Source organism: Microtus pennsylvanicus, chromosome 9 (assembly GCF_037038515.1).
Source record: "Microtus pennsylvanicus isolate mMicPen1 chromosome 9, mMicPen1.hap1, whole genome shotgun sequence".
NCBI classification, from domain to species: domain Eukaryota; kingdom Metazoa; phylum Chordata; class Mammalia; order Rodentia; family Cricetidae; genus Microtus; species Microtus pennsylvanicus.
This window is the reverse complement of record NC_134587.1, coordinates 22752075-22779435: the sequence shown is the minus strand read 5'-3', so window position 1 is coordinate 22779435 and position 27361 is coordinate 22752075. Positions and strand designations below refer to the sequence as shown.

Here is a 27361-nt window from a genome sequence, read left to right as displayed (position 1 = left end):
GTGAAATATAAATATGGCTCAAGTTGTAGAAAATTGTAACCAGGAGATCTAGGAGTTCTTTAGTGGTCTTCAGGTTCCAGGAAAATGTTAAAGTCTGCCTTGTGGTTGAATGAGTCTGTCCACTCACTGCTCCTGCCTCCCCGTTTCTCACGCTGCTGGTCCATGGGGCAGCTGATGCTAGCGGATGCCCTGGCAGAGGCCTTAAGCTTGCTGCCTGTTTTTCCTCTCTCCTTGGCTGTCACTCCTCACTTTATCACCCTTACCCAGGAAGCCTAGAGGTATCATGTCTGCCATAAATACTTCCGTGATACAGAAGGAAAAAAACCTCTGGACCAAGACGAGGTGGCCTGCCTTGTTCTCTATTTGCCTGAGGAGATGTGAGAATATGTGATCCCGATTGCTAGGGATTTCTGGTCATTTTGAAGCACCATTAAAATGATTATCAAAGCTTTAAATTCAGCAGTGAAACCCAAAATTCTCTTAATGACAAGGTCAACTTAATTGGGTATCTGTCCTAAATGAAATATTACTTATAACTGGCATCCTCAATTCACTTTAGCATAAAATAATATACCAGAATCCTGTTGGAAGGCAGTATATAGAAAGTGAAACTGAATGTTAAACTTCCAAATCTGAGTTACCTAGCAGAGATTACAAAACATATTTAATCTGTACTAACTTACTATTTAACTTACTATTATGTAGATTTTGCAGTGTCTCGAATAAGCAGATTTTAACTAGTCCTGTATGACAGGAATTCCAATTCCTTCTATTCCCATTGTCATATGTTAAGCCAGATGTGCTTAAAACATGTGGACCTGACTTCTCATGTGTTCTAATTATTAGCAAAATGTGTGACCTTCTTAGTCCATTTTTTTATTTCCTATGTCCTTACCTAGAATGTCAGAGATAATTTTAGCCTTGTGATTATGTTTACTGATAAAAATGTTAATAAATGTTCTCAGCCCAATGTTCCTAACACCGACTTCCAGGTGTGCAATACTGGCACCCAGTCCCATTAATTTTTCCAATAGACAAAAATAAAACTGTTCTGAACTATGTCGTGGAGAAGCACATTCCACATACTCTTTGCTGCAAATTGTAAATACAAGGCACAGCATGGGCTTTCCCTCCTTGACCTCAGGGAAACACTTGGCACCCAGCTTCCACCGTGTATAATCATTATGATAGGCCCTGTGCCAATGCTGTTTATGCACCCCCCTTAGTATGCACCATTTAGGAACAACGAGAATGGCAAGCGGCCCACTAAAGAATTAATTAGCAGACCGCCTGGACTCATCAGAATGTAAATAATTACCCTCTGACAAACTTAGTCAGATGTTAGGAGACATCTCCTGTTGGGATTGATGTCAATGGCCACAATTCATTATTTCAAAGCTACTGGTGGGCAGATTTTTGAGCAGAATTTGAAAGAGGCCTCAGTCAAGTGACAGGCCACCATGCCACTCTTCTCTGGGTATAGATGCCACAATGGTCTGCCATTTCCCTCAGCCACTGACCCATACGGCTGGGCAAACTTGGTCCCCTTCAAGCTGGATCCTAGCATCATTTTACTTGACAGAATAATAAATTGATTCAAGGTATGGACTGACTTGTTCATCAAAACTTTAAGCCTTCAAAGCAGAGGCTTTTTTGTTTTGTTTTGTCTTCTGCTCTATCCCTGGCGAGGGAAGACCTCTCCCTTAGTCACACATAACTCTAGCCAGGCACGCTATTTAGAACTAAATGACCAAAAATTGGTTAATTACCCAAATTAGTAAATGGTGAGTAGAAATACCTAGCTCAGTAGTTCAAAACCTGTGGGTTGTGACTCCCTTGGTGGTGGGGGAATCACATATCGGATATCCTGCAGAGTCGTTACATTATAATACATAACAGAAGCAAAATTACAGGTATGAAGTAGCAATACAATAATTGTACGGTTGGGCGTCACCACAACGAGAGGAACTGTATTAACAGATCTCAGCATTAAAAAGGTTGAGAAACACTGGTGTAGATGCATCTCCTCCTCATTTGAACATATGAGGAGCAGCTTTTTAAACATAGAAACCACAAAGCAGACTATTTTAGGCAACAAAAGTAAAGAAAAGGCAAGTTTCTAGTATGACACATTTGTCTTCACCAAACCCTGATGAAAGTGGTGCAGCCCTCAGAATGGCGCTCTCTCACTCTCAAACCAAAACACTGCAGATGAGCTTGAGAAGACTGGCCTATTTCCTCATAAACATTATGCTGCCGATCAAAATATATTTCACAGCATGGCAGATCCTTCTTGACTCTCACAGAACAATGGGCGTAGCCAAGTGGTGAAAGTCAACTGAATTATTGTGGGCTCAGAATGGGCACCAGAAAATCCTCTTTGTCCTTTCAAGGAATTTGCCATGAAACCATCTTTATCATTGATAGGGTTACCCAGAGAAGGTGACACTCTTAGCATTACTAACCTCACACAGATGTGAACCACCTCAAAGTATCTTTGATTAACATCCCCACCCACACTGTATCACAGAGGCCTCTGTCCTGATTGTACCAGCCACAGGGGATCCCTCACTGTTAAATCATATCTTCGGGAAATGCCTCGAGTTGATATAACACCACCCAGGTAACGCAATCCTTGAGCTAAAGAATTGTAGCTGTGTTCTCTATTTTTAGATAACTAAGGATTCCACGTGCTGCCTGTGACCCAGGTGAGTTGACACAATTTTAATATACAGCGCAGTAAAACCTGTCTCAACCTTCCACCCTTGGGAACGGGAAAATCAGTTGCTTAGTGGAGGCAGTCTTTAACAAAAGGTCAAACAAAATTGTTCTGGAGACCTTGGGAGGCGCTAAGTAGCTGTTTTAGACAAGGAGCTACTTATAGAAGTGAGCCCTTTGAGATGGTGTCAGCTAGCTGCCTCCCTGCTAATGACAAGACCCCAGATTCACTTCCTTTCAACCCCATCCCAAGACTACACAAAGGCTTAAAAGAAATTGAGATTCGCATGAGGTTGTAAATTTAGTATAAATAAATATTAAAAAATTCAAACCATGAGATCATGATTCTGCTTGAATGTAAATGAAGTTTACCTTCACATAAACAGCGTGTCTTCTGGTATAGGGAATGCAGCCTTGGTAAGAGGCTGGTCAGATAGAGCAAGCAACTCCTACATAAGGCGAGCTTGAATTGTAAGTCAGGAGGAGACACAAAAATGTTGGACTTTTGTTTTTCCAATGTTAAGTAATTTCTTGAAAGCTCCACACCCAAAACAAAATGTTGGGTTAGATTCTAAGCCCCAGTGGCAGGTACTGGCTGATTATTTTTCAAATGCAATGTTCTACATTAACTTACTTACTTGAAAGCCAAATTAGAGTTAATCTTAAGATAGTTGATTTTCATTGACACAGCCTTTGACCAAAGGGGTAGAGTGTGGTGGGGTTTTAGATGCACCTACAGTTAGATGATCAAGGGACAAGGTAGATAAGGAATACTTTCTTTGCCTAAGAAGTTGAATGAAAGGTATCTATCTCCCCAATCTTTTTTTTTTTTTTTTTTTTTTTTGGTTTTTCGAGACAGGGTTTCTCTGTGGTTTTGGAGCCTGTCCTGGAACTAGCTCTTGTAGACCAGGCTGGTCTCGAACTCACAGAGATCCACCTGCCTCTGCCTCCCAAGTGCTGGGATTAAAGGCATGCGCCACCACCGCCCGGCCTATCTCCCCAATCTTAAAATCCCATGAAAACACAGTGTGCACAAGCCACACAGGTCTTTAAGAATAAACAACAGAAGACTAAGAAGCAACTCACAGGCCGAGCGGAGGCCATGCCTGTGTTCAACTCTTTTCTCGCCTTCTGTGTTTTGAACTTAGCTGGATGGAGAGAACCATTCATTGTGACTAGTATTTCACAAGCCCTAGATCGGGTGTCGTTTCTGTCTTGAGAATTATGTAATGGAATGCAGATGTTGGTTGTTGAGAGGGACTTTTCTCAGTGATGCACGAAATAGCTGAGCAAGGGACCCAGCTACAAAACACACATAAATTGTCATTTGGAATTCAAAGAGAAGTGCACTCTTGCCTGCACGTCAACTTTATTCTTTCTAATCCAGAAGGTATAGTGGAGAGAGTTTGGAGGAAATGATACAGAATACTGTAAAGTCTTTTGTCGACCATTTTACATTTTGACTTCTCGGTGGAGATTCAGAATGCAAAGGCTCCATCTTGTGGCTAAAGGAAAAAGTGCAGCAATGAAAGCCCTCTGAGTCATTTTAAATACCACTCTTTTTTCACACTTAACTTTTTATGAAATATTTGTCAAGTTTAATTTTAAGCACTTGGTATCTCTCTCTAAAACAGATGGCTAAATGACTTAATACAATTTAGGATTGAATGTATCTTTAATATGTTTTATACAGATCTGACTCCAGATTTAAAAGCCCAGCACATAATAACCATATGAGACATAAAAAGCTTCCATCAGGTTTAAAATAAAAATAGAATTTAGTTTTAAAAAGGAGAAAAATTTGTTTTTTATTAATTAAAACCTTCCCACTGATAACATTAAATTGAAAATATAGTTCATTATTCGTCCTAAAAGAAGAAGAAGCTATGTTTTTTTTTTCACAGAAGAAACATAAAGAAAAGGGTTTTAAGAAATTATTGCTATATGGACAATTATATTCACAGTACAAAAAGGAGGATAAAATCAAATTTTTAGATAAAACTGTTTAAGTAGTGACAGGTATAAAGCAAAAAAAATGACAAAAAGGGCAATCGAACATAGGGGTCCCCCACTTTTCAATGGGGTCCCCCACTTTTCAATACTGCCGGATGTCACCTGTTATTCTACACATTGCAGCTCCGTTTCTCCTTGATCGTTGTTCCCTCTTATAAGTAGAATAATGGAAGTACAGAGATCAAGTCAGTGGTTCCAGGTGATACCACTAGGAAGTAGCAGAGCAGAATTTGAAAACAATTCTAAATCCCTCATTTCCAGAGCTTCCCAAAGCCCAGTGGGTAGGCACAGCTGGGCTGGAGGCTCCAGGAAAAGAAGCCAGGACTTCAAACCCCAAGAGATTCTGATTTTTCAGAATGCCTCTGAAGTCCGAGGACCTAGGGACAAAAGCCAGGGTATTCAAACTAAAGATAATAAGCAAGTCAGTTAAACAAAGAAAGACAAAATCACGCCAGCGAATTCCTGTCATCTTCGCTTCCACTCTTGAACTATCACGGCTTACGTTCCTCCTTCAGAACATACATGGAAACATATTCGGAAACCTTTTACTGATAAGTCATAATCTTCCTTTCCATTTCTCCTTCGTCTCACAGCCATAGGTAACTAATATGTCCAAAGTTCTAGGTAGTGTATCACAGTTAAACATAAATAAAATGCATAACGCGTGTTTGTTGATCATGCAGCCCAGCAAACTCTCCCAGGAGGCGCTCCTGGACCTTTGTCATGTACCCATAGTAAGCCCTTCACTGCAACTAAGGAACTAGTTGAGTTCTGATATGAAGGAAAGCTGATAGCTTCTTTGAGGTTAATGAATAGGATAAAAGTTTACAACATAAGTATTTAGTAAAATTCACTCACTCATCAATGAATGGAGGCTAATTTTGCTGAATGATATCGTTACTTTTAAAAGCTAGGTAAGTATCCTAATTTTGTGCTATTTACAATATAATAATAATTAAGAACACAAACTTCTAGATTTTATCTGTGATATGAATACTCACCACTATTTTCTAATTACAGAAATCACCAAGAGTTTAAATTAAGTACAGCTGCCAATTTGTATGAATTTGGTATTATTGTAACCTGTAATTGTCACTGAACTAAATTAAAAGACATAGGTAATGAAGCTTTGTGAGGTAATTTGGAATTCACAAGTTTTGAATGTATTTTACCTTTAATGATATAATCAAAGTTTTATACAATTTATACTTTTTAAGTAACAATCTTTTATAGCTAAGTCTCAAATTTCCTGAAATTTAACCATTGTCATGTTGAGGAGTAGACCTCAGCATACCCCTGGTAATTCAGGTTTTACAGATAAGGAAACTGAATACTCTAATTGTTGTCTAAACAAAATAAAGACAGTGACTCAAATCTAGTTCTCTTCCAACTGCACTTGATGAGTTGCTGTTGTAGATTTATCCACAGTGCTGGGCACCCTTATCAGTTGTTCTCTGTGTTTTGATCAGCTATGGATATATACATACACACACATAGACACACACACACACACACACATACTGTTTGAAGACTCTGTGCAAGTACTGGAACAGGAATATAGCAATTCAGATTTAAAAAATTTAAATACATAGGATTAATAAACTAGGAATTTTAGTGGAAAAATTAGACAATGCAGCAGTGGATAGACATTATGAGCACAGAGATGGTCACAACGATGTGAGGACTATAGAGCAAACACTTGAGACAAAAATGAGCAATGGATCTGATGAGCTTGACAGTGTACAGGACACAGCTGGGGAATAACTGTGAACCTGAGAATGTGGTCACAGTCACTTCCAACTTAGAAAGTACAGAGGGTAAAGATTGAAGGCAAATGAACAGAAAGACCAAGAACTGTGAGGAAACCACAAACTAAAAATAAAAGTAGTGGGAATGCATGAAAAACACACCAAAATAGCACAAAAGCACTATTTGTTCTAATATGGCAAAGACTTTCCCAAAACTTAATGCTCCAATAAATCAGATACTTGCAATGCTCAGCAGACACCAAAAAGGATAAAAAGCAGAGAAACAAAATCAAAACAAAACAAGACATAAAAACCCATACAGTGTATACACTGAAGATATAAAGAAATTCAACAGAGAAGGAAAAATCTACGTAATAGAAGGAAGAGGAGTAAGGTGCAGCTTAGTGATAGAGCATTTGGTTACCTGGCTGAACAATAGCCATCATTGTTCGGGGCAGGGTGAAGGAATCAGGAATATCTTACTCTGGAGTACTTGCAATGCCAGTAAAGCAATATTATTTGAGAACAAACATGAATGAATTATAAATATATATTTCAAACTCTGTGACAACTATTTTAAAAATTAACGTAAGTAAATGCAGACACCTAAAATTGGCATGTCAAAAAGGAGAAAAAATGGAGCTAAATAAATACTAAATTAATAAAACAAAAGACAGAAATGGTGTGAAAGACAAAGATAACAAATGCAAGAGATGGGAAAAGAAATATCATTGTAATAAATCCAGATATATCATTTAATATCTTAATGCTATTGTCTAAACATAGCATTCAAATGCAAAAGTTGTCAGAGTAGGTATCTTAGTTATTGCTCTGTGGCTGTGAAAAGACTCTGACCAAGGCAATTTTTAAAACAAAGCATTTGATTGAGGACTGCTAACAGTTTCAGAGGGTTAGTCCATGACCATCATATAGGCGATTGTGGTAGCAGGCAGGCAGGCATAGCATAGAAGCAGGAGCTGAGAGCTTAGATTTGGATCTGCATTCAGAAGTCAGAGAGGGAGAGAGAGAAGAAGAGAGCGAGACTGGGCCCGAAGTGGACTTGAGAAACTTCAAAACCTACCACTAGTAACACACCTCCTCCAACAAGACAATACCTCCTAATCCTTTCTAAACACTCTGCCAAGTGGGAGCCAAACCTTCAAATAATTGAAACCACCACAGTGGATGAAAAAGAAAACATGCATTGCAACAGTCTTTCTTCCTGATTGTAGATACTGTGTGACCAGTGACATCTGATCCTACCATCACATCTAACCTAGCATCTTGAATTTTCCAGTGAGCTTCCAAGACATCTAAGTGCCCTCTGTTGGAGTTTGAAAGTTGATTGCCCCATAGGCTTGTCTAACCATTTGTGCTTAGGTGGCAGGACTGTTTTGGAAGGCTGTAGAAGCCTCAAAATATCAAACCCTGCTGGGGGTTTGGAGGAGGCCACTTGTTGGTTCCCTGCTGCCAGGCTAGCTTAGACCTGAAATAATCACACAGAAACTGTATTAATTGAATCACTGCTTGGCCCATTCACTCTAGCTATTTATTGGATAACTTTTACATATTAATTAAACCCATTTTCACTAATCTGTGCATCACTATGAGGTTGGGCCCTACAGCAAAGTTTCAGCACATCTGTCTCCAGTGGTGGCTCCATGACTTCTCTCTGACTCTGCCCTTCTTTTTTCCCAGCATTCAGCCTAACTTTCCTCCTAGTTATGTTCTTTCCTGCCATAGGCTCAAAGCAGTTGTTTATTCATTAACCAATAAAAGCAACACATAGACAGAAGGACCTCCCACACCAGGGGGAAGTACCTTATGGGAAGTGTAATTGAGGTTTGATAGCCCAGCCCCACTTCCTGTCGGTTACCTGCTTCCTGAATACTAACTCAATGACCCAGCTGCAAATCATGCTCTTGCTACTATGTGTTCCCCTGCACTGTGCACTGGATGACCTCACACTGAAAACCAAAAGAACCTTCTGCACCTGGCAAGAAACAACAACACAGAGAGGAAAACAAGCTCCAAAATCCAACAATATATTGTTTCTAAGAAACCCACTTCAAAAATAAATATGAATCATAGATCAAAAGTAAAGGAATGGAAAATATTTTTCACACTAATACTAGTCAAAAGAAGGTAGAGGGTCTAAAGGAATTCTAGTTAGAATAGCCATCAGAGCAAGGAAATGTATCAGATTTTTCAGATATGAAAAAAAGCATTAAAAATGACTGGATGACGAGGTAGAAAAATGGCAAAGTGTTTAAGAGCACTGACTGCTCTTCCAGAATACCCAGATTCAATTCCCAACACACCCATGATGTCTCATAACTGTCTAAAAGTCCACTCCCAGGGAAGCCGACATCTTCTCCTAGTTGGGCACTAGACACACACATACACAAACATCCATGTAGGTAAAATGCTCATTCACATAAAATAAATAAATAACTTTTTAAAAAGTATGAAATCATACTTACAGATTAAAATAATAGCAAAGACCTAAAGATTATAAGAACACATGAAAAGTTTTACTGCATATGTACTAACAACAGAACACAAAGATATACAAAGTACATCTCTTAGAACTACAATTAAAAAAAAAAGTTGAGTATCTTTTGTATCCCAGTATCAGAAAAAAAACAACTTCAGAAGACAGAGCATCAAAAAGGACATAGCTGTACACAATATTGTTAATCAACTCTCTATAACTGATATTAATAAGCTACACTATGGACCAATGTGTCATGTTAACACAGATATAAAAACCCTCAAAAATTACCAGATCAAATTAAACAATGTATAAAATATATCATGCAACAACCAAAGGGTATGTAATGCTGATTCAACATTTAAATACAATGGAATTCATGACCAAAACAAGCCAAAAAATAAAGAAAATTCTCTTGGAAAGAATAAGAGATCACTATGATAGAGAAAAAGTCAGATAGCAAGGAACAACTACCATTTAATTTTACTCAAGTATGAAATCTTAAAAGAATCTAGTAGAAGTTGAGCATGCTTACAAGAGATTGTGAAGGGAAGAAAGAGGTGGTGAATGGGTACTAATGGTTACTAAACTGTAGGTATAAAGGAAAAACAAGGATGAGAATTCTATTGTATGGAGGGATGACTAAGAATGGTAATAATATACTATGTATATATATTTAAAGCAAAAAGTTTATGTATCACTATAAAGGAGTGATATTTTTTGAGTAGCTAGATTGTTTACTCTGATTGAACATTACACAATATATATTATGTCAGCACTTCAGGTGGTATTTGTAAATATGCATGAACTCAGTATGTAACTTTACAAAAAAATAACAGGAAGAGATGTGAAAGAAATCACCATGAATTGGGGGGAGAAAGATGCTAATTTTAAAATCTGTACTCTGGATCCAGGATGACTAGACTTTTAAGAGGCTCCATCATTTACCAACTGTGTCTCCTTGAGCATATTACTGTCTTCTGAGTCAAAGTTTCTCAGGGGAGCTAGCTTAACTGCTCCCTGCATTGGGGATATTCTGATCTTTAAACAAGAGAAACTTGCTATTCTAGAAACTACCAGCCCAAGACCAAGACACTGACACTAAATGTGTCCGTTGAAGGCCCTTTTCTGCACCCTTACATTGCTACAGACAAAAAGGTAATCTAGCATTTGCAAGCATTACCTAGTAATTCCACAGTCTAATCTTTACAAGCCAGTCTCTTACTGCTCTAATGGACACCACCCAAACATTGGTGGGAACTGGAGTATTTGCCTTTAGGTAACTGCAAAGTAAAACAATTCTACAGTACATACTTGTTGGGATAGCCGGAACTTGAAACACTAACCACACTAACACTGATAAGGATAAAAAAAAACAACAACTCTTACTCATTCTTGGTGAGAATGTGAAGGTGAAAGAGTCTCTTGTAAGTAAGCACACACCACATAAACCAATAATCATGGTCTGTACTACTTAGCCAAATTCACTGACCTGCACAGTCTTTCTATGAGCTTGATGCAAAATTGTCAGAATATGGATGCATCTAGAATGTTCTTCAGGACTTGAGTAAGAAAACCTCAGCACATTCAGAACTGTAAGATTATTCAGCACTAAGAAGAAATGAGCTATGAACCCATGAAAGGACATTAAGGAAACTTAGCAGCATAGTGCTAACTGAAGCGGTATAAGGTCTAGAAGCTAGACAGACTAATGAGATATTTATATGCATCTTTCAAAGCTTCACCAGTCTGTAAGTATTAATTTGAAAGATAGAATTAAGCATATTTGATAGATATATAATCCATGCCGTTTCTTTATAATCCTGCCTGTAGAGAAAAAGTTTGGATACTCACAGTTTTTTTTTAGACCTGTTTGTCATCTTGTAAAAAGCAACTGACAGAGGACACACATAAACATAACCTAACCATAACATTATTACTCAAAACACAAGAGGCAGGGCTTAAAAGATGGCTTAGTCAGGGCAGTGCTTGTTACACAAGAATGAGGGCTTAGAATTGGGCCCCCAGCATCCATGTAAAATGTTGGGAATGAAGATACATTCTTGAAATAACACAGCTAGGGAATGGAAACAGGATTTCTGGGTCTACTTGGCCGTCTAGATGAACCAAATCAGTGAGCTTGTAGTTTATCAAGAGACCCTGTCTCATTAAGAAAGATATCTGATGTCGATCTCTGGCCTTCATGTGCACGCACACACACACACACACACACACACACACACACACGGCATAAACTGGACAAATCACCTTCAGATGGTATCTTAGCCTTTGTTGACTTCATTTTCTCCAACTATGAAACAAGGATCTCCAGGATTTTTAATTATTAGAAGTGTATACAGCTAAATCACTTGATAGCTAGCAGAAAATTATACAAGTCAAATAAGACTGTAATTTCTGATACTAAATAAACTTTAGGTCCCCTTCTCTGGAAGTACAACTTTTAGAGAAATAACAATTATTTACAGATAGTTAAAAACACTCATTTTTTTTTGTTTTTTTCAAGACAGGGTTTTTCTTCAGCTTTGGATCCTGTCTCGGAGCTAGCTCTTGTAGGCCAGGCTGGCCTCGAACTCACAAAGATCCACCTGCCTCTGCCTCCCAAATGCTGGAATTAAAGGCATGCACCACCACTGCTCAGCCCATTTAAATATTCTTTTTTGGTAATTGTATTCAAATTGAATAACTCAGTTGTTAGGGAATTCTCCATTGCTATAAACCAAATTTAACACACGTAGACTTTAGAGAAAAGTAAATAAGCAGAGGCTGCAGATAAGTGTTTCCCACCTAGCATTGTTGGTATTAAGGGTAGAATTCTTCTTAGGCAGACTGTCCTGTGCCTTGTAGGGATGCTTACCAGAAGCTCTGTCTTCTCCATGATCATCATCACGATCTACATCAGAGGCAGATGTCCAACCAAAACAGGTGTGAAACCAAAAATATCCTCCATATGTAGTCAGTTAGCCCTGGGGTATATAAAGGACTTCATAGTGAGTAATAGTGCCCTTTAAAAGTAAAGGGTGAGAAGTCTGGGAAATGGCATAATTGGTAAAGTGCTTCCTATACAAGCATGAGGACTTTAATTTGGATCCCAAGTACCCATATAAAAAGCTGGGCACAGTAGCACATGCCTGAAACCCCAGGGCTTGGTAATGAGAGTTGCTCAGAGAGAAAGAGAGGTAGATTTGAGGGGGCTATTGTTCAGCTCATCTAGCCAATCAGTGAACTTTCAGTTTCAGGGAGAGACACTGGTTCGAAATAAAAGGGTGTAGAGCTACAGAGAAAGATGCCTAATATTAACTTCTGATCTATGTGCTCCCGGAGACAGACTGACACACACACACACACACACACACACACACACACACACACACACACACATGCGCGCATCCAAGGAAGAGTTTGAAGGTTACAAAAATCCACCAGCTGCCCCTTTGTTGAAGAAACATAACATCTTCCTTCATACGTGAACACTCAGAGAATCACAAAAAACACTACTTTTTCATTTCATCTAGCCTCACTTCCAAGACCATGTGAAGGTCATTTTCTTTCATCACCTCATGTGCCAAAGTGACAAACTTGGTCTGAATAGAACTTGTTTTGTTTAATCTTGCAACAAGCTGTTCACCAAAATTTCTACCAAATAAGTCCTTCTGTTCACTTGTTAGAGTCGTGATCAACAAAGAGCCCAAATTAAAATTCTGTGGGCCCATTGTGTTCTTTTATCAGTTAAGAACAGAAATATTGGGTCACTAATCCGGCAAATTGTTCACTCATGCCTTCAAATGGGCACACAACCAAAACCTCTAATAGCTACCTTCTTGTGCCCAGTTTTAGTATGTGATTATACATTTTCATGTCCATACCAAAAATTATAAGCTGTTACTGAAGATTTTGTCATAACAAAGTGGCCAGTCTTCATACCTATAAAAATGACAAGTAAAATCAAACTGGAGGTTTGGTATTAAATTCTAGAATAATATTTCTGAGAACAAGTGGCAAGAAAAGCCAGGGCTCTCTCCTTCTCTTATTTGTTCCTAAAGAAGATCTTTTCCTGCCTTTGGTTTGTCTCTGTCCTCATCAGGATACAGACCCACACACCCTTACCTCCAGTTTACGAATGTGTGAGGATGGAACCTTTGCTTCCTTTCCAGCCCCTGGGACACCAACAACTTCTTAAACCTGCCCCCTCTCAACTTCCTCTTTAGTTTCTTTCCCTCTCTTCACTTGCACAATCTACTCTCTGAATTCCATTTTGTGTGGGAAGATTTTATGGGAGTCTGTTTATCTCATTGCAATGTCAGCTGATAAAAATAACTGGCGTATCTTCTAAATTCCCCAAGAGCTGAAGCACCTGGTATGGCCCAGCTGATTGATGGGCACACAGTAAGTGTTTCTGTTGAGTGAATACGAAAAAAAAAACTTTAAAATTTACTGCCCAATATAATTGCCTCATATATTCATTTTAATATTTGATTGTATCCTGTCATGCCATTAATATAGTTCACCCTTTCTATATTGTTTTTCTACCTTTTTGTAAAACTAAACACATATATAAAACTTAAAACAAGTAGGTTAGAAGATTAGCAAACTTTTAACAATTTCCTTACAAATGTTACCAAGATAAGTTGCAGCTGTTTTTTGTTTTGTTTTGTTTTTCTTTCTACTCTTTGGTCTTTGGAAGACGCACCACCCAGCTCCTAAATAATCACACAGAGATTTAATACTACTTGTGAATGCCCGGCCTTAGCTTGGCTTGATTCTAGTCAGCTTTTCTTAACTTAGACTATCCCATCTACTTTTTGCCTCTAGGCTTTTGTCTATTCTATATTCCTTTTCTTTTCTTCTTACTCCATGGCTTACTCTGTAGCTAGGTAGCTGGTCCCTGATGTCCTTCTCTCCTCCTTTTCTCAAACTTTGATCTTTCTTCCCACATTTCTCCACCTATTTATTCTCTCTGCCTGTTGGCCTTGCCTTTCCTTTCTCCTACCTAGCTATTGGCTGTTGAGTTCATTAGACCATTCAGGTGTTTTAGACAGACAAAATAACACAGCTTCACAGAGTTAAATAAATGTAACACAAAAGAATGCAATACATTTTTGCATCATTGAACAAACATTCTACAGCATAAATGAATGTAACACATTTAAAAATAATATTCCACAGCACGAGTCATTTCCCAACCCTCAGAACCTCTTCTATATTCCGTGTCTTTACCCTGGCTCGTCTCCCAGCAAGAAAATAAGTATCCTGATTCTCATGACAGTAACTTAGTTTTTCACTTTTTAATAATTTTTAACATGAAAGCATGTGTTTCTAAATGTTATACTTTGTTTTGACACGTAAAAAATATGTGACATGTCTGTTCAGCCTCTTACTCTACAGATGACTCCTTCCCCCATTCTTTTCTATAGAGCCGTCAAATACTCTTAACCTTTGACCTTGGAGTTTCTCAGAGTCAGCATTTCTCTAGTAGGATCTGAAGTAGTTGCAGACACTCTTTGCAGTCTGGGTTTCTGTCATATTAGCCCCTGGTTGCAGGCACTTGATGCAGAGAGGCCATTTGTGCTAGCATGTTCTGCAATCAGGAAGTACATAGTTCCTTGTCTTGGCAATGGTAGGAGCTATTAACTCAACCCACCCCAGATCCACTTGTTCCCTTAGGCTGCAACTTGTAGTTATTCTACATTTACAACTGCCATGCTGTTAATTTACTATAAGGAACTTAGGAGGATATTTTACCTCTCATCTACTCTTTGACTGCTTGGTGATAAAGCTTCAGTAGGAAAAGACAGAATAAGACTTGATATTTTTCTTTCCCTAGAATTTTAAAATGTAAAATGATCTTGATCAGAAAGTAATTTCTAAATATAGCCTCTATGAACTAATGATTTTGTTTACACCCTGTGGATTTCAATTCACCTTAACGCCTAGCCTTTCTAAAACTTAAAATGTTCTCTTTGGCTAGTTAGAGCCTCTTCAGTTATCTCTCGAATCATTTACAAAATTTCTTTGTAATGTGTGTCAGAATGTCCCAGGTTCATCTTGTCCTTTTCTTGTGCCAACCCCCAGAATCAGACAATTCTTCAAAAGTCCTGGTTTCTAATAATGGAAAAACATATCTCTTGACCATAACTTGGGCACTCAGTAACTTGACAGTGGTTTTTAACATTTTCAGCAGAAATAAAAAAAGTGTTTGGCAAATTTACCAGTACAAATAATGACCCATAATTTCATATTGATATTTCCTACGAGGTTTTCTTTTTACTTAAGCTCACAATAGTACCTCTGAATATACCTTTTTCAAAGGCAACAGAAATTACTGTTCCATAATTACTCACTGTTCTGCCCATTGGTGTGTAGATAATAATTGGCACATTGCTGTATTTAAATAACAATAATCTTACTGGGTCTTCAGTCTCAGTACTGAACACTATGCCAGGAGTGCCTGCAGACACTCCATGATTAACCCTTCCCTATGCTGCCATCATTCAGATTCTCCAAAACAGTGTATTGTATACCTGCATTCTTTTTAGTCCAGTATATATGGCTATACATTTCGTTTTCAGCATGTGTTCACATGCTAATATCTTTACTAGCTGTTTGCCTAAAGATTATTTCTATTACACCCCACAGGAGAAATATTACAGTATTCCATATGTTCTGGCATTTTAATAATTTATGATTATTTAATTGTTGACATGTAAAACTTTGGGTGACATATTTTTATCTTGTGTGCTTAATATTTGTATGTATACACACATATACACACATGCACACACACATTTTTTCTAGGATAAAGAACTGTTGTCAAAAATCTGCCCTACATATTTTTTTTCTCAGCAATTAGATAAATAACCTAGTTATCCTTATCTCATGAATTTTGATTTTTGGAGGGCTGAATACAAAAAGATACATAAAGGTTTCTTTTCCAGATTTTAATAATGTTATAAGTAGTAGTACTGGCCAAGGAAGAGTGATATTCTTAGCTAACAATGTACTTTTCAGTGAATAATGGCCACCTCTTTTAGTCTCCTTCCTGAAATCCCTCAGAATCTAACTACCTGTCTTTTTTCTCCTACACATTCAATGACATGTGGGCTTATGGATATAAGACTCTGTCCCCATTCACATGCATTTTGAAGTGTGTGCTATCTGCTAGCTGTGTAACAGACACTGTTTGTAAGTTTTTGATGCAGGATATTTGATCATGCTGTGAACCCCAAGATTGCATTATTTCCTGGAAAAACTTGTTTCAAGCTGTGGAATGGCTCAGTCCTATCACACACCTTTAATCCAAGAGCTTTCTGATTGATTATTGTAAACAGGATTAAGTAAAATTAACCAGAGGTCAAAAAGCAGAGCAAGCAACCAGTAGCTGGGGGAAAAAACAGAATGTAAGGGGAAGTCAGAAGCATGAGGAGAGAGGAGGGGCACAGGAAGTACAAGGGAGGAGGAGTTTTTGTTTGAAAAGGTTAGGAGAAAGCTCTTTTTTCTAGGGATGACAGCAGTAGAAGAAGCTGGGTGTTTTCTCTACCTCTCTGAGCTAGTAGGTTTTCACCCTAGCATCTGGTTCTCAAGTCTTTATTGATAAAAGCATAGTTAAAAACAAATTTTTGGTTTTGATATTTTATTGCTGTGTTTTTAAGATTCAAGAAAATCTGGTAATACTTATGACTGTCATTTTAATCTTTACCAAGTAATAACTGGAACTTATGGTGCTTTTAATGTACATTATCCTAATGAATAACAGTGTTCAGTCTTCTCATTAAATTTTTATTTGATTGTCTCTTGATCTGAAACTGTCCTTTGAGAAAACCAGCTAGACTGCTGGCATGCCTTGTCTTCTCTCTCTGTGCCCCCAGTCTCGTCCCTAGCACTGAGACAGCACACCAGCTACAGTCTACAGTCACCACTACCTACATCTCCTGTGGATCCAATAAACCATATCCTCCCAACCTCCCTACTATCCCTAGTTGCTTTTTCCCAGATCACAACTCTATCAGGCAGCCCCTGCTACCAACTGCAGCTTCTCCCTGTGTAATAAGTTGAAGGTAGGAAGATACAGCTCTCTTCTTACTCCAGAGAATCGGTCCCCCTGGTCTCATCTTTAGGTCTGTAGCTGTTGTTTCCCTTTCCTCTTTGACCCCAAACCAAGGGATAGCAAAGACCTTCTCCAACCTAGCTTTCCCCAACTCATCCCAGTAAACCAGCCTCCAATACAAGCAGGTGCTTCCTATAAACACAGCAACTGTAGAGGCCAGAAAAACAGGTAACACACAACAGTATCACAATCTCTGAAAACCCAGAGAGGAAACACTAATGAACAAAACAACCACCAGAAAAACAGATAACACACAACAGTATCACAATCTCTGAAAACCCAGAGAGGGAAAAAACACTAATGAACAAAACAACCACCGTATGAAGATAAATCCAAAAATCAGCATTTTTAATCACCCAACCCCAGATGCTGAAATACCAGCATAAAAATACAACTAACAACAGCCAGGGCCATATGTCTCCACTAGAGGCCAGGTATCTTAAAACAGCAGGTTCTGAATATTCCAGTACAGCTGAAGTATAAGGAAAAGACCATAAAACCAACTTTATAAAGATGATAGAGGAATAAATGGAGGAAAAGATGAAGCAGATGGAGGGAGATAGATTAACGATAAAATGAATAAATCCCTTAAAGAAATCCAGGAAAACACAAACAACTGGAGGAAATGAGCTAATCCTTTAAAGAAATTTATAAAAATACAAACAGTTGAAGGAAAGGGTTAGAACTCTCCAGTAACTGAGAATAGAAATAGAAGCAATAAAGACTAACCTTTCAGGGAACATCTCTACAGTTTGTTCCTAGAGAACTTTCTCTGACTGTGTAGAACACTAGAGACCCAAGACCCAAGGCCCAAAACCTGAGACAGGAGACCCAAGACAATGATGAGGCACACTGTTTCCTCCTGAGTGTGAAGCGGCTTTAGTTGCTGCTTCTCTGCAGATGCCTCTTGCCATTGAGGGAGCGCAGTATGAGTGGAGGAAAAAAGAAATAGAAGCAATAAAGAAAACACAAACTGAGAGAATTCTGGAGATGAAAAATTTAGGAACTTGAACAGGAACTACAGAGGCAAGCTTCACAAGCAAATTTTAAGAGATGGAAGAGAGAATCTCAGGAATTGAAGATACAATAGAAAAGAATAGATACATCTGCCAAAAAATTGCTAAATTTAAAAGACTCCTGACACAGAACATCCAGGAAATCTAGGACATTATCAGAGAATAATATTTTCCTAATCTAAAGAAAGGCATCACCTATAGAGGTACAAGAAGCATACAGAACACCTAATAGATGGGACCAGAAAAGAAAGTACCCTCGCTACATAATAATCAAAGTGCTAGATATACAGAACAAAGAAAGACTATTAAAAACTGCAAGGAGAAAAAGTTGAGTAACATATAAAGGCAAATCTATTATGACTACACCTGACTTCTCAGTGGAGATTCTAAAAATCCAGAAAGGCCTGGACAGATGTCTTGAAGACTCTACAAGACTATGGATGCCAACCCAGACTACTATACCTAGCAAAACTTTCAATCATCATACATGGAGAAAACAAGATATTCCGTGATAAAGAAAAATTGAAACAATATCTATCTACAAATTTTGTCCTACAGAAATAAAACTCCAACCTAGGGAACTTAATTCCACACATGAAAACACTGGGAATAAATAATCTGAGAAAGAAATCAGGGAAACAATACCTTTCATAGTCCCCAAATCATATAGAATATCCTGGGGTAACTCTAACCAAGAAAGTGAAAGACTTTATGATAAAAACTTCAAGTCTTTGAAAAAAAGGAATTTAAGAAGATATCAGAAGATGGAAAGATGTCTAATGCCCATGGATCATTAGAATTACTATAGTAAAAAGGGCCACTTTACAAAAGTAATCTACTGATTCAATGCAATTCCCATCAAAATTTTAACACAATTCTTTACAGATCTTGAAAGGACAATTCTGAACTTCATATGGAAAAATAAAAACCCAGGATAGTTAAAACAGTCCTGTACAATGAAAGAATTTCCAGAGGTAGCACCATCCCTGACTTACCGCCGTACTACAAAGCTAAAGTAATAAAAACTTCATGGTATTGGCATAAAAACAGACACATTGATCAATGGAATTTAATTAAAGACACAGATGTAAATCCATAAACATATAGATAGCTGGTTTTGGTAAAAAGGTCAGAAATACACAATGAAAGAAAAAAAAGAAAGCATCTTCAATAAATGGTGCTGTTCTAACTGGATGTCTGCATGTAGAAGTATGCAGATAAGTTCATATATATTACCCTATACAAAACTCAAATCCAGGTGGATCAAAGCCCTCAACATAAACCAGATATATTCAACCTGATAGAAGAGAAAGTGGGAAATAGCTTTGAACTCATTGGTACAAGAGATGACTGACTTTCTGTACAGAACACTGGTAGCAGAGACACTAAAATCAACGCTTAATAAATGGGTCATCATGAAACTAAAAGCTCCTGTAAGGCAAAGAATACCATCAATCAGACAAAATGGCAGTCTACAGAAGGGAAAAGACTTTTAAAATTCCACATCTGATAGAGAACTGTGGTGGTTTGAATAGAGAAGGTCCACCATAGACTCATGTGTTTGAATGCTTGGCCCTAGGAAATGGCATTATTAGTAGGTGTGGCCCTGTTGGAGGAAGGTTGTCACTGTGTGGGAAGGCTTTGATACCTCAGATGTTCAAGTTCAACCCAGTGTGTGACAGTTTCTTTCTGCTGCCTGCAGATCAAGAGGTAGCTCTTAGCTAGCTCTCCAGCACCATGTTTGCCTGCATGCCACCATATTTTCTGCCATGAAGATAATGGCTCTGAAACTGTAAACTAGCCCCCAATTAAATGTTTTTCTTTAATAAGAATTGATGTGCTCATGGTGTCACTTCACAGCAATAAAACCCTAACTAATACAAGAACTAATATCCAAAACATATTAAGAACTCAAGAACCCAGACGTCAAAAGGCAAATAATCCAATTAAAAAATGGGGAACAGGCCGGGCGGTGGTGGTGCATGCCTTTAATCCCAGCACTCGGGAGGCAGAGGCAGGTGGATTCTGTGAGTTCGAGGCCAGCCTGGTCTACAAGAGCTAGTTCTAGGACAGGAACCAAAAGCTATGGAGAAACCCTGTCTCGAAAATCAAAAAAAAAAAAAATGGGGAACAGATCTAAACAGAATTCTCAAGAGAATAATCACAAACAACTAAAAAAATATTTAAACATTCAATATCCTTAGCCATCAAGGAAACACAGATAAAAACTACTTTGAAAGCTCATTTTTATACCTGTCAGAACGACTATTATCAATAGCACAAATGACAGCTCCTGCTGGTTAGAATGTGGAGCAAAGAGAACACTCCTCCATTGCTGGTAGGAGTACAAACTTGTACAGCCATCATGGAAATCAATACAACAGTTCCGCTAAAAGTTGGGAATCAGAAACCTTAAGCCCCAGCTATACCACTCTTTCGCATATACCCAAAGGACATTCTATTCTACCATAAGGACATTTATTTAATCATGTTCATTGTATCTCTATTCATAGTAGCCAGAAACTAGAAGCAACCTAGATGGCACTCAACAGCAAAGTACAGACAAAGAAAATGTACATTTACACAATGGAGCATTACTCAGCTATTACAAAAGGACATCATGAAATTTGCAGGCAAATGAATGGAACTAGAAGGAATTCGTCCTGAGTGAGGTAACCCAGAGATAGAAAGTTATATATGGTATATATTTACTTATAAGGGGACACTAGCCATTAAGGAAATGATAACAAAGCTACAATCCATAAACCCAGACAGGTTAGGTAAAGACAAGAGGTCTAGGGAGTCCATGGGTATCTCCCTACTAGGGGGAAATAGAATAGATTCTACAGGCTCACTAGGGGTAGATGGGATGGGAGTGGAGGATCAAGTTGAGGGGATTAATTGGAGAGAGAAAGTATGGAGAGATGGCTGGAATGGGGGGTGGGACATTTTGAATCTGTGAAGGTGACCCTAATGATGACTCATAGAAATGGGGGATACAGAGTCTCAGCTGGCCATCTCTTGTAGCTGGGTGAGTCCTCCAATGGTGGGACTTAGTTGCATTCAACTGAGTTTTTGACCCAGGTGGTCCTATGGAAATCCCCAAAGAAATCAGTCTGTTACTAAGACTAAAGGAAATCCAAAAAACCATTAGGTCATACTACAAAAACCTCTACTCCACAAAATTTGAAAATGTGTAAGAAATGGACAATTTTCTGGATAGGTAACACATACCAAAATTAAATAAAGACCGGGAGAAAAATGCATGCAAAGTCACATTCCCAATTGGGGACTAAGTACTCAAAACATGAGACGTTCCAGATTCAAGACAAAATAGTATATAAATCTCAGCAGACATCGATCATGGAACACCACAAGTTTGAAAATGTCCACCAAAAATTCTCAAATATCATTAGATTTTGCCAATATATCAACCACATTTCTTATGAACACCTCCACCAGGGATGACTGACTGTCCCGAAAAGGGTACGAGTGTCAAACTGTAGAGATACAATCAAGTAAACTTAAAGTTTTAGCCTCTCTTTCCCATTTACCTTGGATTTTTCTGGAATCTCACTTAAAAAAAAAGGAAAGAAAAATATTATTATTGCAAAAAAATTCATTTCAGCCCCTCTCAGAATGATTTGGTAGCACAAGGAAATCTCATGGACAATGGCCAACTTGCATTTGTTCCCGCCCTCAGCTTCTTTGCAAGCAGTAGGAAGATGTCAGCACAGTTGGCTCTTTGCTCACAGGAAGATTTCCCACGCATTCTGATCCGTTCCGCAGACACCAACTCCACAATCAACTAATAGTCATGAATCATAGCCCACAGCTCTCTGCCCTCTATCTTGTTATTTTTGAAAAATATATGTGATCATTCCCAAATTTCAATTTCTAGAAGACAACAGGACACATTTATTTTAACTCTTCTGATGTAGAAAGTGAATTAGGTAAACTGGTTCAGCAACTGATCATGTTTCACTAATTTCAGCCATCTGCCTCAACATTTGTTCCTGGTGCACCAGCTTTCATAGCTTCTTCTCTCTAATAGCAATTAATGGAACTGTTAATAAGCTGCATATATCATACACCATTGTAGCAATTCACCACAGGGTAATATGAGACAAATTTTATGTAACAATTTCTTGAAAATTCCTCTGATTATCTCATGTTGTGCAACACCAACTAGTCTCTGAAACTTGTACTTCTCAGTTAATTCTCTCATTAACTTAATTTGCTTGTTATGTATACTTACAACTTGATACTCTTTGCCATCTATGTTTTACACCCAGAGTGCTTAGATGAGACACACTGCAACTCGATCTCACTATAAATTATCGCCTTGGTTTTATCTTCATTCACATTCTGAGGTTTCCTCTGACTTTCATAAGAACTTCCCCCAAGAAATGCAGAATTTATATGAAGGCAAAGTACCACTGCCCTGTTTCTGTAAAACATCAAATAATGGAAAGCCCACATCACATGTCCATCATAATTTTGTTGAAACAAGACATGAGCTTGATTTGTAAATATCTTCAATGGAACAGTCCACTGAAACATAAAAATTAAATGCCTTGAAGAAATTAATTTGTCTGTAGCTAATTTAGCCATTTGATCTGTTAACTCCTATACAAATTAAATGTGTAAGATATCATTTAACTTCTCCAAGAAGTTTGATGTTTTCTCTGATAATTTAGAAATAAAGTCAGAAAAAATATATGGATACCTTTTCAAAATACACTTGTATAAGTTTGAAGTAAGACCTCAACATTCACCTTCATTGGCACAGAACAGACATGATGCGAGGGAGACTCAAATCACACAAGATGCCATTTTGAACAAATCTTGCTTCTTCCACACTCACAAAATGTGGTTAGTTGTAGAAAACTGAAAGTCTGGGTATCGTGGCATGTCAGGATACCCCTACAGAACTGTATGTTGATGAACCTGAGCATTTTTCTTCAAAATAAAACCGAGCCAGAGATTTTCCACATGCCTTTACTGACTTACATGTGCAAGGGACATAATGTAGGCACATCAAAAATACAAACTAAGTTTTCAAAGGAACTGAGCAGAAGGGCAATTCAGATTCGCAATGAATTGTATGAGGGGGAATTTAAATATTAATCCTTGCCTGTAGAAATCTGTTTACCCTTTGACTCAGGGTCATCAAGACTTGGCTTGTTGAAGGACTTATGAAAGTTTATTTTTGGTGCTTTATAGGAAAATCCTCAGAGTCTGTGAGAAGCATGGTGGTTTGCAGGGTGCAATTTCATGCACGTGCAGACTCTCAGGATAGGCGAGGAATCCCTGACAGTGCCTCTAGCCCATTTTCATGAAGATATGTTTTATCTCATTTGGTCTATGAGAGAATGACTTTTAAAGAAGTTTTGGTAAACATTCAAGTCAGGCCATGAACATGAAGTTACAAAGGTCCTCAGTTAGAGGCTTAGCAGTACTGTGTCTTCCCAGCAATTGTCGGTTCTTACCCATCTTCTCTGCTTCTCATGGGATTCTCAGGCTGTGAGTGTCCTTCTCGGCTCTAACCAAACTTCTGAGCTCACTCATGTGTATCTCTCATGATGAATGCTTCTTAGATGATCTCATGTTGTCATGAGAGGAAACTAAGCACACATTAGCATGAGTGAGCTTAGTAAATGGGGCTGAAGGAGCAGAGTTCAATGCTCAATAGCCTCGGATACTTGTTTTACATATTTTAGCCTGCTTAGATCTTCCACTAAAACTTGTACTGTATTATTGCTGGAATATAGAGAGCTTTAAAAAAAAAGCTGACAATAAAAGAAAATTTATTTTTCAGAAGGTAAGGACTAGGATCATGAGGGAATGCTGAAAAGCTAAGCAATGTGATACAATAGACTGACCTCCTATAAACATACTTCAATCTTATTGTACAAATATCTTTGGACCTGAAATAGAGTCTTCGTTTCTTAATCGAAACAAATAGTTTGAAAATCCTCTAGAACTAAAGTCGTGGAATAGAGAAATACTGTCTTATTCAGAACATAGGAGAAGGACAGTGAGGTGGCTCAGCAGATAAAGGTGCTTGTCGGTCACCAAGGCTGATGACCTGGATCTGATTGTTGAAGCCCACAGAATGGGAGGAGTTAACTGATTCCTGGAAATCACTTATGGTTACCACATGTGCACTGTAGTGAGCGTGCACGCAAGCACACACACATACATGATAAATAAATAAGTAACAAAATTTTAAAATGTAAAATGTAGAAGAAGAAAAACATAGTAGAGAAATTCTATACCACTTAAGAATTCACTGAAATTATTTCCTTGAAAAATCATTTCAGAAATTGTATCAATAGTGTTCTAATTCTTACAAAACTTTTGATAGCATGAATTGTCTTCTCAATAGCATTCTATCTTGCATCTAGTCCCTACAATATGAAAAGCAAGCAAGGCACACCATAATTACAATCCTGAAATTTCTCAGAAACCGCATCCTAAAATTACATAGCACTCCCTCAAGAAAAGAAGTTGTACGTGGGACAAGACAAAATGGGAAGGAAGGAAGCTAGTGGAGAGGAAGAGAAGGAAAAAGCTATTCCGTGATCACATTTCACAGAAGAATCACACCCAAAACCATTAAATTTGGTCAATCTTCATTGCTCTGCTGTATCAGAGATGAGTTGTATTGCCCTGGCCATATGCTCTGAACTGGTTGAATATTATGACCCTGAACAATTTGAGTATTAAATACCCACAGCCTGAGAGAAGTACATATGGGTTGCTTTAAGCTCCCTTTCTCTATTTCTTTCTCTGGATGTCTTCCTAGCTCTCCCATTCCAGTGTCAGGAGAGGAACTGCTGGGGATACAAGAGTCAGCAAGGGTGGGAGAGGAATAAAGGAGGATGGTGGGAGAGTGTGAATATAATCACCCTGTAAAGTCACAATAAGAGTGAAGAAAGAAGCAGCATGGCAGAATCTCGCTGCCATATTTGAACCCCAAAGTTAACTTTGAGCGCCCTTGCAGCCAAATAGAAAAGCAGATAAAATGCTTTTCTTCCCCAACTCTCTCTTTTCACTCTCTTAGAAGACAATAGCCTGTTCGAGTGACAGTCAGAACCTAAGCAGCACCACCATATAACCGAGAGACCCCACCCCCAAAGCTTCTCATCTAGCCAAAACACAATCCCCAAAGCTATCTCTTTCTAGTTCCATTGTCTTTTTCAAAAATAGCCACTAAGTGACTTTCACTTCACTGACCTTGACAGTGGGCAAAAATAACAAAGCAGTTTGGCATAAGATTCCCTCAAGGCCACTTGGTGACTGTTGGTGAGACATCTGATCCTAAAGGTTTCTAAATTTGACTCAAGGCTGCCAAAGACAAAGCATCCCGTACATCACACTTTCTTTGACAACCAATCCAAATCAGCCATTCCATCAGTGTTCGTATTTCTTTATAAGAAACAATGGGGCAGATGTCATGCAAGCAACTAGTACGATGCGGTCATGAACTTCAACAATGACCAGCAGAGCATGTTTTTAGCTCGAAGAGACAATAGTGGTATTTATATTTTAGTGGACTTAAGGCCTGCTCCACAAAAGAAAAATCAGTTCCAGTAATGAAAGTCTAGACAACCATATGGAGCTAGTGAGGTCATGGATCTTGGTGGAGAACCTACAGTCTTCAGATTTCTAAACCTACATTATTCTTAACTGCACTCTAAATACTAGATGCCCTTTGACCAAAGAATGAATAAAGAAAATGTGGTACATTTACACAATGGAGTACTTACACAGCAGAAAACATCTTGAATTTTGCAGGCAATTGGATAGAGCTAGAAAACATCATTTTGAGTGAAGTAGCACAGACCCAGAAAGACAATTATCACATGTACTCACTCATAAGGGGTTTTTAAACATAAATCAAAGAAAACCAGCCCATAAATCGCAATCCCAGGAACGTAGACAACAATGAGGACCCTAAGAGACTCTACATGGGTAGTAGAAAAAGACAAGATCTTCTGAGTAAATTGGAAGCATGGGGACCTTGGGAGAGGGTTGAAGAGGAGGGGAGAGTCAGAGAGGACAGCAGAGAAAAAATGTAGAGCTCAATAAAAACATACTTACCCTTATACTCACAGGTAAGGGTAGCTCTCACCCTTCATCAAAGAAACTTCTCTTTGCAATCAATGTAGACAATAAAAGAAAACCACAACTGATAAAAATACAGTGATGTAATCATGTGGTATCCAGACCCAACCAATTCTGAGCCTGTACCCATGTCTCAGGGTACATTTGAAGAAGGGGCAGGGGGAAGAGGTCCCAAAAGGCAGTAAGAGCCAGAGGAGTGGGAAGTCATCTGGGAACCCGTGTCTCCTAGAAATGACATTGAAGCTATGGTGATGATGTCTCATCAACAGAGCTACCAAAACAAGAAGGAGCCCAACATACATGCTGGCATGGAGAGAGAAATCCAGCTTTTCCAGCTCTAGACAAAAGTACACTAGCAACTCAAGAATGCTCAGAGTGGGAGAAATGGTCTTCCACAGTCAAAAGCCGACAACTGGTTATCCAACACTAAGTGGTCAATGCTGAAATCCTATAAGACAAATGACATTATATAGATTGAGCAGGTTTTATTCATATATTTTGTTTTACATATATATATATATATAATGAATATATATATTGTGATATATCACAAAAATTAAAAAGATACATGAGTTTGATAGAGAACAACATAAGAATATAAGAAGAGTACATATACAAGAAGATTAAAGGGAAGAAAGGGAAAAAAGGAAAAATTTAAATTATTAATAAAAATAAATAAAAAGAAAGGGTGGGATGGAAAAGCTCAAGTCAATGGCTTTTCCTCATTGGTATTGGTAGTCACAGCTTCAAGAATTATGAAAACTGACAGAAATTTAATATGTTTAGCATAATCAGAAAAATTAATTGTTTTGTTTTAATTATTTCTCACGCATCTAATGTAACTTCCTTAAAACTTTCACATAAAGAAAATTATTTAACCTTTTGGAATAATGTAACTTTCTATAAAAAATAAAAAACTAATTTTATTGTTTTTAAATTTATTTATTGTTTTTATTGTTAATGACTAAACTATTTTTAATTACCCAGGAATTTGCAAAGCACAGTGAGTCCTTTTTTTTTTTTTTTTTTTTTGGTTTTTCGAGACAGGGTTTCTCTGTGGCTTTGGAGCCTGTCCTGGAACTAGCTCTGTAGACCAGGCTGGTCTCGAACTCACAGA

The 27361-nt window shown here is 38.1% G+C and overlaps 1 pseudogene; it reads left to right on the top strand.

Moving 5' to 3' along the window:
* Positions 1-17815: 17815 nt before the first annotated feature.
* LOC142858072 (small nucleolar RNA U3) lies at positions 17816-18048 on the top strand (annotated as a pseudogene).
* Positions 18049-27361: the final 9313 nt, after the last annotated feature.